Source organism: Culex pipiens, chromosome 2, assembly GCF_016801865.2.
Source record: "Culex pipiens pallens isolate TS chromosome 2, TS_CPP_V2, whole genome shotgun sequence".
In the NCBI taxonomy this organism is placed as follows: Eukaryota; Metazoa; Arthropoda; class Insecta; order Diptera; family Culicidae; genus Culex; species Culex pipiens.
In genome coordinates, this window is record NC_068938.1 from 222,700,189 (window position 1) to 222,713,282 (window position 13,094).

The 13,094-nt window shown below is 42.3% G+C and overlaps 1 protein-coding gene across 9 annotated transcripts in view; it reads left to right on the top strand.

The window, feature by feature from the left end:
• LOC120423878 (plasma membrane calcium-transporting ATPase 1) overlaps window positions 1-13,094 on the top strand; it is a 97,009-nt gene continuing 83,915 nt past the window's right edge. For 7 of the 9 annotated variants that reach the window (XM_039587828.2, XM_039587836.2, XM_039587837.2 and 4 more), the window contains exons 1-3: window positions 1-277; window positions 340-365; window positions 1,664-2,147. The gene's annotated coding sequence lies outside the window, so the exon portion shown is untranslated. Of the gene's footprint in view, window positions 278-339; window positions 366-613; window positions 998-1,403; window positions 2,148-13,094 lie in introns of those variants that run through there. The other 2 variants (XM_039587829.2, XM_039587830.2) reach the window with 2 other exon arrangements.

Sequence of the window (13,094 nt, forward strand, 5' to 3'; positions counted from 1 at the left end):
TTGCAGTTTGTTCGCTCGGCGTGGCGTGTTGTACTTACCCGTACCGTCGTACCCCGTGTGTGTTCCTGCGCTCCGAAACCCGTTTTCGAGGAGCAGCCGCGGCAGCAGCAAATTTCTCGTTTCTAGTTTGTTCGATTGAGTTTTTGCGCGCTCCGATGTGATGACGGCGATTAAAATTTGGTGGCGTTGAAATTTTTCGATTGTTCGTTTTTTTTTGGTGTGTTATCTCGCGCGAACGCCTACTGCGATCGGGGATTTTGGTGGGAGTGTGTTTGTGGTAAGTTTGTGTAACTTTTTTTGGTTTGCATTTTTGTGACATGTTTGAATTTCTTTTTGCAGTACTTAACGTAGCGTTCGACGAAAAGGTGATTATAAAATTTTGGAGCGTTTTCTGCCGGTGGTTTTCCTTGCAGCAAAAACAAGTTGGATAATTTTCAATGCAAAGGAATTTTCTGCCGAGGGATTTTCCAGCAGGCCGTGCGTGCGTGTGTGTGTGTGTTTGTGTGAGAGGAAGGCACTCACAGCTGAGTGCGCGCCCGTTTGACAGAAGTCGCTGTCAAACGCGGAGTTTGACAGCGCGCAGATGTAAACAATGTGGGGGTGGGCTGGGAAAGTCGTTGCGAGGCGCGCGTGCCAGGAGAAAGTAGAACCTGTGCGGTGAGATTTTCCGACGGTGGGTTTTTCCGCGCGAGCGGGAGAGCGCGATATCGGGGAGAACGGTTCTCTGAACCGACATGCCAGTGGAAAACTCTTGGCCAGGAGCGCGAGAAAAAGGAAAAACCTTTCGCAGTCGAGTTCTGTCCATTGGCGCTGAGTGAACCCGAGGAGGAAAAGGCCGTTTCACTCCCGTTTCTCGACCCCCTGGTGCCTGCCTGCCTGCCTATGGTGGTGGTGGTGGTCGTTGTGGACACTCTGTGCTAGAAGGGAAAATTTTCCAGGAAGCCCCGTAAAAGGAAAAACCTGGTGTCTGTCCGGTGGAAAATTGTGCCAGAAAGTGGTCAGTTTTTGGTGACTGTGAGAAGGGATTAACCGACGGAAAATTCACGAGTTCACGAGTGTGCATGCAATTTTTCACAGTGATCAATAAATTAGTTGAAAACTTGGTCCCTGGCGCAGGGAAACTCTGTGTGTGCCCTTACATGGAATGTGTGGCCACCGAAAAAGGGACTGAGGCTGATGTAATTGGGCAGAATTTGCTGGCTTTTCTGGGGGGAAACGGAAAGAAGAACTTTTTGGCTCTGCTCCGTCGAACGACGGATCGATTATTTGTGCGCTGGCAGCAGCGGCGGAAAACTCTGCACACACTCACACACACGGCCGTGTGTGTGTGCGTGCGTGTGCCGTGGAAAGTGAGAAATTTTTTGCTGCTGCTCCAATTGTGTGTGATTTTTTGCTTTTTCTAGGGATTGTGTGTGCCGTGCGCTGCCTTCTCAAACACACACGCACGAGCCGTGCGTGCGTGCGTGCATGCATGCAGATTTTTTGGGGGGGCCAGAAATTTGCATTTGAGTGAACAGAAGAACCTCCGTGCGCTGGCGGAAAACCCAAAGCAGAAAAACGCGAACCGAAAAGAAAAGTGTCTGTGTCTGTGCTCGAATTCGAGGAAAATTATGTAATAAGTTGTTATATTTTCACTCTCCCAACCGACCACACTCTTTGACAGAGCGCGCCGACGACGACGACGACTACGTCCATCGCCGGAGATTGCTCCGGGTCTCCTCTCCTGGTGATCCGCGTGCGCGTGTTTGCTGGCTCGAATGGCTCCGTCCATTTGACAGAGGACCACTCGCGTGACACAGCGCGCCGGAAAGCAGCAGCGCGGCGGCGGCGGCCAATGAAGCGGCCGGAAACCTGGACCGCACCGGAACAACCCACGACGGAGCTGTAACCACGGAACACGACGGATTTACGCTCAGAGCGGTTCTTGCCGCGCGCGCGAGAGTGGGAGAAAGTTTTGTGTGGAAGAAAAACTCGGAGTCGGAGAGAGCGCGCGCTGGTGGAAAAGTACGACAGTGTGTGTTGAGTGTGTGGAAAAATCGACCGCGAGGAAAAACAGGACCAGCATCTCGGTGCTCTCGAATGGATTAGAACAATTTGACGGAGGTCGCGCAAATCCCGAACCAGCCAGGTCAGCGAATATTAAAAAGGTAAGTCAAATCAACCCGCAACAAACTCACTAAAAACAAGAATCTTCTAATCACTAAACACAAAAAAAAAACAAAGAAGAAGACCTCTTTCGAAGGTTGTCGAGGAGGTCCTCTCGTCGTCGAGTGTGTGTCAATTTTGTCCCCATTCTCTCGAGTGCGCTCTCCTCTCTCCCCGCACACAAACACACAATCTCCGAAGGGTTTTCCACCCACCCACAAAAGAGTCACGGACGGAGTGGTTCTGTGCTGTGGGCCAGCAGTAGCAATAATGGCAGAAGAAGCACACATTGTGCAGATTTTACATAATTATTGAAAAATCGATTTTCTCCTCGCGCGCGCTTCGTCGTCCGACCGTCCACTCTCCAGCCGCGTTGACTTGACTCTTGCTGCACGAAACTTCTGTTTTGTAGGAAGGCAAAAAATAGTGTGTAGTAGCTGCGGCGACCAATAACAATAACCCGTCGCGCGTTACATTTCAGACCCTTCCAGCGCAAGCAAGCCAGAGAGCGAGTAGATTGCACTTTGGGGTGGTCAGCTGAGTGTGCTGCTGTGCTGTGGGGGAGGTCTCGACCCAGGTAACGTTCCACCGTTTGATCTGGGTGAATCCTGCCTGGTCGTTTTGTTTTAATCTTGATTGCGATTTGATGGAGCGCAAACCTGGTAACACACGGGAACGAGTAAATGGACTAAACGGATGGGAATGACCACGGGTTGCGGGTGGTCTCTGACCTGGGCTCTGGCCTGGTTTGGGTTACGTAAACACGGAATGGGACGGAGCAGCGGCGGCGATGGTTTGCTGAAAGAGTTTTGCGAGGTTATTTTGTCAGAATTGCAAAAAATGGTGGAAGGAAGGAAGGTGGGAAACGTGGTGATAATTTTTGAGTTGGACACTGAACAGTTTTTTTTGTAGCTCTTTTTTGAAGGTTGTTCTGGGTTAATTGCGGTTAATGCAGGACACTGTTAGAGAAGAGTAAAAATTTTAAAAACTCATTTACAGTAAAAGATTGATTTCAAAACTTTTTTGTAGTGAGAATTGTTGATCTACTTTGAAGCTCTGTGTTGTGTGACATTATCCTCAAACAAAATCAAAGGAACAAATTATGGTAAAATGAAACTTTTTCGATAACACTCAAATCCATTATGTGTTATAACGATAAGAGTTGCCTCTGCACTTCTTTAGCATGACTTCTAGATATTTATTTAATAAGTTTATTTAATAAAGAGTTTCAATAAAATTTCAGTTTCGATAAGTAGTTCAAAAGTTATGTATAAAAAAGTGTTTTCGCATAAACCTAGATTTTAGATAAATGACCTGAAATCGTACCAAAAGTAAACAAGTTATATATCGCTGGATAGGTAATCGAATGGCCCTTCCAATGAACTGGCAACCCTGTCTCAAGTTATAACCACTTAAGTGATATTTAAGTACGTTTTTGAAGCCGGATCTCACTTATTTGTACGTAAACTAACGTCATGATTCGAATTCCCGGACGCATCGAAACCCGGACACCTCATCTTGTTTTATCAATTATCTGGACAATAATGTTTACATAATAATTGTCAAAACTGTGTCATTTTATGAATGACATTTCAACATTTCACTGAAATACACTGGATCAAGCCTGGAATCAGCCTTTAGCAGTGTCCGAAGTTCGAAGCACAATAAGTCATTTTATTTTTTTAAATTCTGGGGAAAACTGGCTAGAAAAGACATATATTGCTTGCATTCTCTTGAAATTAACGATTTATACTACATCCTGGACATATATCTACATTTCCAACTTATAACATGATTTTTTGCCAGCTATAACCAAAATGAAATGCTACTAAGTGTCCGGATTTCGAATCATGGCGTTATGTCGAGACTTAGTAATAAAAATCACTTTTAGTAAGGCCACTGTAAATATATTTTAAAAGTATTTATCTCGTTAACAACATTTTCTGTAATCAGGTCTGCCGGTCAAAATATGGCCAAGTACTCTAACTCTAAAAATCTGGCAAACAAAAATCTAACCATTATAAATAAGGAAGGGATATGAATTAATTTGAAAGGTCTATAAAAGGTTGAGTTTACATTTTCATTAAACTAAATATTTATAAAATTCTTTGATTTTCAATTAAACTCGTTCATTTGAATAAAAAAGATGTTCGAAATTGGCAGAAAATGTAAAGTCTGGCATAGATAATGATATTATTCTGACATACGTTTGAAAAATTTGCCACAAAATTTGATTGTCTTTGCAAAATATGAAGATCTGATAGCCATACCAAAAGTTATGAGCATAAAATTATGCTTTACATAAAATTTGCTGTGGCCGGATTCCATGGTATTTCGATGCAAAGATGTCCGTCGTGCGACCCATCGATAGGTAATCGGAATAACTTTCCAATAAGCCCAGAATCAGGAAGATCTGGCTACCCTATCTAATTGTATGAATATCGGTCTCAAATTACAATATTTAAAAAACTTGACTTAAAAACCCTTCCTTTCCTTTTCATAGTAATTTCGTATGAAATAGAAATTTCCCGATACTGCAGACTTTTTGACAAGAAAATACAGACACCACTTTTGAACGAAATGGCATCCCTCTACACGGCTCATTCGTGACAGGTGGCGACCATTTGAGGTTATGTTAAAAATCATCCTTTTTGTAGTCGTCAAATGGTTTATTTTTATCATAACTTTTAAACAACTAAATGAAACTTTACAATGTTCAATACCACAGACATTTGCTCAGAATTTGATTCTGAGTCGATAAGTACAAATGAAGGTGGGTCTAAGGGATCAAGTTAATAAGATCATTTTTGTAATTCCGTCGTGAAACTGCTTACTTTTCCTGTCATTCTCGAACGATGAAACAGCCTAATTTTCTCTACGAAAAATAATAGAATCGAATAGTAACCTGTAGTGTCCCTCGACCAGCAACTATAACAGTGCAGCCAACTTGCCCTACTAGTGTTGCCAGATCGTTACAATTAACAATAGAGAATTATAGCACTAAGGTTACTTGCTGGACATCGCAGTTGAATCGGCCTCTTCTCCTGCCGACCGTCGGCCAGTCAGGTCGTCTTACAAACCGTTCTTAACTTTTAAAAAACTTATTAGTCTTAGTATTAACCAACGCGTGTTTCAATTACCCAAAACAAATGCTTAAAAGTTCTACTTTTCAGCACTGAAATGGATGCTGAAAAGCAGAACTTTTCGGCACTTGTTAGGAAAACTTGTACTTTTTCACATTTATTTGATTTAAACGATTCATTGACTCAATGCATGGACATTTGTCTTATAATTCTGTTCAAATCTCGGGTGAGTTTTCAAAAAGCCGTAAGAGCCACCGTGACCTCCGACACTAATTTACGTTTTTCTTCAAATTGCAACAATATTGCATTTGTTTTTAGTTTAGGGCACATTAAGGATGTGTAGATGAACAATCTCTAGCATTTTTGGAATTTCGGAATTTTTCGGATTTTTTCGGAATTGCAAAAAAACGTTGTTTGGAACTCGTTGCAAAACTTGATTTTTTCAGCACTCATCGTATTTATCCAATTCGGTGAACTTTGTTGGATAAATGTACGACTCGTGCTGAAAAAATCCTCTTTTTGCAACTAGTTGCATAAACTACTATTTTTGTGTGATGTATATGCTTAGTAAGGAAAGCAAAAGCCATCTTTTAAAAAACGCGAGATTTGCAATGATTTGGCCGAAGTTGTTGCTATAGGCTAGGGAGTTTCAAATCATAAATTTCAAATATAAAGTCATATCTCCGGAAATTTAATCAAAAAGATTGAAAAAATGTCCTAGCGAAATTCGCTAAGCGAATGCGAATGCATATTTTTTTCGTTTAAACTCTAGCCTGAAAAAAATCTATATTTCGTGAATTGAAAAGATAACATTGACCAAAGCTTTGAGTAGAATTTTCGGGGAAAAAGGAAAAACTTTGAGGTCGATCTGAAAAAGTTAATTTGGAGTGCTGATACGTTTGAGGAGGAGATTGGAGCTACTGGAGATTGAGTGATTCCGACTCCGTCTTCGATTTAAGTTCCTCAAAAAGTCCCTACCGACTTCGACTTTCCAGCCCTGCTTCGAAGAAGAAACATCATATTACAACATATTGAGTGCAAACTGTAAACTGATGATATCATACAATGATTCAATTAGCAGCAAATGAGTAAATATTTAAACCATAGACTTGCTAATCACTATCATAGACGATTCGTGTTTTGAAAAAATGATATACTAATGGATCGTTTTTACGTGCCGGATTGAAGTCAGCGTTAAAGAATTTTTCGTGATTTGCATCATCCAGACACGTCTGACGTCTTTAACAGATGTTTGAAATATGCACGAACCAGGGAGCGCTAATAATCACCCGTTACCATACCACGATCGGTTCGTTATCGCTCTGTTCAAGCTTCCTTCCCAAGATCCCAATATCCATCAAAAGTCCCAAATATCACTTACCTACTCGAACGCAACCTACGTCATCAAAAGTGAAAAGTACCAAATTTGTGCTAATCAGCTTGAGCCGCAGCACTTTCAAAACTCAATGACGTCGTTGGCCCCGTCATCCGTGGCTAAATTTCTCATCGCTACAAATTGTGTGAAGCTAAGCACTTTAACAGTCGAGTTGCAGCACCATGACAAGTTAGGGGAGGAAATTCGAACCTCGCAGCAAGTTTTAGTGACGGCAGCAGAAAACAATAAAATCGTCCGTGTGCGTCGGCTCCGAGTCTCGGTGTGTGACGGAATGTGATCATTTTGTTGCCTTGTATTTTTTTTTTTTTTGAATTAAATATACTTTATTGAATCTTTCTTATAATAATTACATTTGGTTTACATAATAAGTGGTCAGCTGTGGCTCTTCAGCTTTAGTTTGCTTTTCGTGATTTAAACACTGTTCATTTTCATAACTTTAAAAGTATATGATTTATCATTTTTGTAACACTAGATACAATGAGGAAAAAAAAAAATGTTAAGAAAACATAACCTAACCTAAAACTAACTTAAACTTACCATAAACTAAACCAATCCTTGAATCAAGGGGTATTCAGAAATAGCACATTTTTCCCTGAATTTCAAACATTTCTCTTGAATCTTCTGATCCAACGTTTTTACTTCTGCTAATTCATGAACCTCACTTGATCTTGTCCAGCCAGGAACATTCAAAACCATTTTGAGTACCTTGTTTTGGACACGCTGGAGCTTCAATTTATGAGTTCTAGCGCAACACTCCCAAACAGGTACTGCATACTCAATAACGGGGTAAATTATTTGTTTGTAAACTGCTAGCTTATTTTTCAAAGATAGCTTTGATTTTCTGTTAATTAAAGGATACAAACACCTGATGAGAATGCTGCACTTGTTCAATATTTTGTCTACATGCTGCCGAAACAAAAGTTTCGAGTCAAGTATGAGACCTAAATAGACAACTTCCTTTGACCAGGGTATTGAAACATCATTCATTTTAATCAAAACATCATCCTTTGGGACAAATCGGGCCGATTTGGAAAGTGGAAAAATGATGGTTTGAGTTTTGGCTGCATTTATGCGAATTTTCCAGTCGCCAAAGTATTCGGAAAGAACGTCAAGACCCTTCTGAAGACGGCCAACTAAATATCTGGTTATTTTACCCTTATAAATAACGGCAGTGTCATCAGCAAAAAGTGACAACACACCATTACCAGGAAGAGTAGGCAAATCAGATGTAAAAATATTGTACAGAAGTGGTCCGAGAATACTTCCTTGGGGAACCCCCGCATCAATGTTGAATAATCCAGAAGCAATCCCATTCAGAAAAACCCTGAACGATCTCTCCGAAAGATAGTGCTGGATAATTTTGATAAGATACATTGGAAAACCGTATAAATACAGTTTATGTATCAAACCATCATGCCAAACATTGTCAAAAGCCTTCTCAACATCCAACAAAGCCATAGCAGTTGATTTAGACTCAAGCTTGTTCTGCTTGATGATTTTGGTTACTCTCGTAAGCTGATGAGCAGTATTATGTCCCTTGCGGAAGCCAAACTGCTCATTCAAAATTATATTATTATCGTTGGTAAAATCCAAAAGCCTTGAATAGATGACCTTCTCAAAGAGTTTGGACAGACTACTCAAAAGACTAATGGGACGATAACTTGTTGGCGATGTTGGATCTTTTTGAGGCTTCAAAATTGGTATGACTTTGCCCAGCTTCCAATTGGTAGGGAAGTAACCAAGTTGCAAACATTTATTGAAAATATTGGCTAGATGTTGAAAGAACTGATCACTCTGTTTTTTCAACACCAGATTAAAAATGTTATCAAAGCCAGGAGCTTTCATATTTTTCATTTGTTTTACTGCAACTTTGACTTCCTCACCAGAAACATGGGAATCTGCTGGAAATTCAAAGGTAGAGTTATTAATTGTTGAAATACTATTGGCAACTGATGTTTCTTTACGGCTGGTCATGGAAGCGCCAAGATTATGAGAACTAACAAAATGAAGCCCAAGTGCATTTGCCTTTTCCTCGGATGTAATCAAAGGAGAATCCTCAACAATAAGAGGAGGAATAGGCTTTGGTTTGTTTTTAAGAACTTTTGAAAGTTTCCAAAATGGTTTTGAATAATTCCCAAGCTGGCTTACATGTTTTGAAAATTCTTGATTTCTGATATTGTCAAGTCGGTCTTGTATGATTTTGTTCAAATTGTTAACTGAAATCTTTTTGTCATAGTCCCCAGTCCGTTGATATTGTCTCCTATAAACATTCCTAAGTCTAATCAAGTGTTTAGTATCTACGTCAATATCAGTTACCTTAAAATTAACAGGAACCTCCCGAACGTTGGCAGCCTCTGCTTGGTTGATAGCCTGCTGGATCACCTCCAGCGAACGATCAATATCAGCAGAAGTTTCCGGGTGTTGATCATAGTCGATGTTGCCGTCTACCACTTGCTGAAACTGCTGCCAGTCAACGTTGTGGTAATCTTTCCGGGTTGGTTGCCGCTGCGGAGTAACGGAAGCTCCAACCTCCACAACCACCGGATAGTGATCAGAACTCAACTCTTCAAACACCTCAGGATGAGCCACGTTCTCAGCCATATTGGTAATGAAGAAGTCGATGATTGAGTGATTCCCAGACCGAGCCACCCTCGTTGGACGATCCGGACTCACAACGTTGTAGTATCCGTTTTGCAGATCGTTGTGCAGAATCACTCCGTTCCGATTCCTCCTGCTGTTGCCCCAAACTTCATGCTTCGCGTTGAGGTCACCAGCGATGATGTACTTTGCGCTCCGCCGTGTCAGCTTCTGGATATCGCTCTTCAGTTTTGCTGCTGAACCATCTCTGGCATTCACCTGACGTGGGCAGTATGCAGCAATGAAGAGTACTGGGCCAACCGAAGTGGGAATTTCCACCCCAACGGCCTCGATGATGTCCAGTTTAAAGTGTGGCAGCCGGCGTGGCTTGAGATCACGATGAACAGCGACAAGCACACCTCCTCCTCCAGAGGTGGTCCTGTCGAGCTGCGTCGCGATCTTGTAGTTTTGCAGATAAACTTTTTCACCGGGCTTCAGATGAGTTTCCGTGATGGCAGCTACGTCGATCTCCTTCTCGCGAAGAAAATCCACCAGCTCTAAGTTCTTCCTCCTAATGGAGCAAGCGTTCCAATTCAGCAGCTTGAGGGACCTACGATCCATACTGGATGACGAACGAGGTCAGCACTTCAATCTGCTGGGTCTTGGTTTTGCATCCACGCAGTGCAGCGGACATCTGTTTGAAAATATTGAGGAGTTCGTTTGAGGTGTAAAGATCATTACCATTTTCCTCAACTGCTGGTTCTTGGGTTGGTCTTGGCTCCTGGCTGAAGCCCGGTGGTGGCGGTCTCGGCTCCTGGCTGGAACCCGGCCGTGGATGATTCATCTCAGCTCTCTTCCTGGGATCCAACGGCAACGGTGCCAAGTTCGGGACCTGGCGTCGCGGTTGAAGAGGTGGAAAATTTTGCTCCACCAGGGCTGGAGGAGTTCTACGACGCTGAGGCTGATTCTTCGTCGATGCTTGCTGCCGAATTCTCACGAACTCAGCTCTCTTGGGGCACTTTCGGTCGGTTGACGAGTGCTCACCGTTGCAGTTGAGGCACTTCACCAGCGAATCTTGGATGCACTGGGATGTGATGTGCGCATCGGTACCACATTTGGCGCAACGACGCTTTAGGTGGCAGTTCTTACCTCCGTGCCCGAAGCCCAGGCAGTTGAAGCATTGTGTGACGTCACGGTGCACTGGTCGGTATCGCTCCCACGACACGATAATGTTGAAAACCGCTCTGATTGCCTTCAGCTCAGGAAGCGTCGTCGATCCCTTAGCCAAATGTAGCAGGTAGAGCTGGTCACGGTACTTGATGTCTTTGTTGCGTCGGCTCATTTTGTGCACGGCCAACACATCCAGTTTCAAAACTTTTAGCTCGGCAGCTAATTCCTCCACTGGCATGTCGTACAGACCTCTGACGACGATTTTGTACGGCTTATCCATGACGACATCATGTGTAAAGTACTCCGCCTCGTTTTCGGTCAAGTAGTCCTTGACCAGTTGATAGTGCTGCCTGGATTGCACCAGCACCTTAAATCCGTCCTGACACAGACGAATGTTGCCTAGGACTTTCCCAGACTTGATGAGTTCAACCAGCCCCGCTCGAAAGTCGATCGTTGCTGCTGATTGCCTCACATAAAAAGGAGGCAGTTTCTCCTTTCGCTGTTTCACTTCATTCTCCTTTGCTTCCGCTACCTGGTCCTCGTCAGGCAGTCCAGCGAACTTGTTGTTCTTCAATAGCTGCTCCTCGTGCGACGAAGAGTTCTCCTCCTCCTCATCCATCGGTACAGTACCGTCGCTCTTTTTCGTCTTTTTGCTGTTCGATGTCACTTCCAAAAGCACCTTCCTTTTGGAAATCCCCGGTTTTTGGCCATCAGTTGAGGCCTCAACCTTCCTTTTGGAAATTCCCACTTTTTTGCCTGCTTGAGCCGCAGGTAGGGCAATATTGCCGGCGTTTTGCGCCGGGACGCGACGAGTCATGTTGATTCAGACAACCTTCACCAACGAATGCTCGGATAACAATGATTGTTGCCTTGTAGATTTCATGCTCGTCATAAGTTTGTGTGTTTTTTTGTAGGACTTTAGCGCTGTGCGAGAGCGTTATATTTAACAGCGTACGAAGCGTCTGGAGGGAAGGCGATAATAGCTGCTTCTTGGAAGGAGCACAACACTTCCGAAATTGTGACTCACGATCCCTCGGTGAGCTGTGAATAACGTCGTCATCGTTGGCGTTGCCGGTCGTCGTCGCGTTCAGTCTCGTGAGCACAATTGTTTTCACAATATGGTAGCTCGTAAATAAGCTTGAAATAGCAGCACAACACCGTGCAGCGAGAGCATTTTGAAACCCTGTCACTTCTAAAACATAGACACAAAATATAATGGCATTCTTGTAGCCAGTTTTTTTTTATTTGTTGTAGATGAAACAAGTTGTAAGTTTTCGCGCGACGCCTTCTTGCCGCATACAATATATCCGCTAATGAAGCTGCGACTTTTGCACGCAAACTCTCGTCCGTCGAGTGAGTGAGACAAACGATCGCATCGGGACTGATCATCTGCTATTTTAAGGAGCACTCCCTCTTTTTTATTCTTTGCCGACTTCATCATCATCATCATTTGGTGAGAACGTGTGACGTAATCGTCTTCGACATCGATATTGTGGAATGTGTCATTGGGATGCTGGGTGGGATTTCATTCAGCCCCGATCAACGGTAATTGATTCATGTCGTGGTATGCAGCGGCGGTCGGTAGTGACGGAGGTCGTGTTATCTGCTGACCATAATCACGAAACCAGCGAGATTTCTCGGTAACTTAGTCACAACATCGTTATTCATGTCACATGAAATTGAATTAGTCGGTGTTGTTTCATGTGATGTGGACGATGCGGATCGACACGATCAAATCGCATGCTTTGGAGTGTCGTTTCTGATTGTTGAGGTTGCAAATTTCTAGAAAACAGACGGGCTTCCATTTAAACAATCGCCAAAATCAATTTTTCAACCAATACCTATTTGAACTTTAAAAAGCATTGGAAAAAAGAACTCTTAAAATTTTAGAAAGTAGGGTTGGAAATTTTACTTCACAGCAAAAATCTGATGGTAAAATCGCATGCAAAAGCATGTACATCACCATTGTGAGCAAAAGCATATTATATATGGTTATATTTTAGGCTATTTCCTCAAAAATTTTGAACGAAAAAAAATCGTAACATCACCTTTAAATTTAAGTTTTAGACTTAAAAATCAAAAAATCTCATAGATGTGGTGTGTATTTTTTTTTTTTTTTTTTTTTTTCAGAAAGCCCGTCCAATTTCTTATAAGTTTGTCTTTGGCCACATTTTGATACGACGCAACGGCTTCAAGATACAGTAATTTTTAAATTACAAAATATTTAAATACCTTACGCCCTTCTCAAATGTTATTTTCGAGTACTATTGGATCCATATACACAAAAATGGCTTATGGATAACATGTCTATAAAGTTTCATTGAAATCGGATAGGGTCGGGTACAAAAGTACCAGAAAAAATCCTGATTTGAGCTCGAATTGCTCGTACACGTTTTCTCATACAATATTATATGCTTTTTCTCACAAAGGTGATGTGCATGCTTTTGCATGCGATTTTGCCATCGGATTTTTTGCTGTTTGTGGTGTTTTATGTGACTTTGCCAATGTTTTTGAAATTGTATTTTTTAGAATCAACTTTGACTGTGTTTCTTACTAACATTTCTTATATTTTAAATTAAAAAAAAAATAGGGTCATTCTCCGCCAACTCACACAGCAGTTGCCCCGACCCCTCTTCGATTTGCGTGAAACTGTGTCCTAATTTTGCAGTCTGAAACGGTGATGAGATAGAAATTTGATGTCAAAGGGACTTTTAAGTAAAATT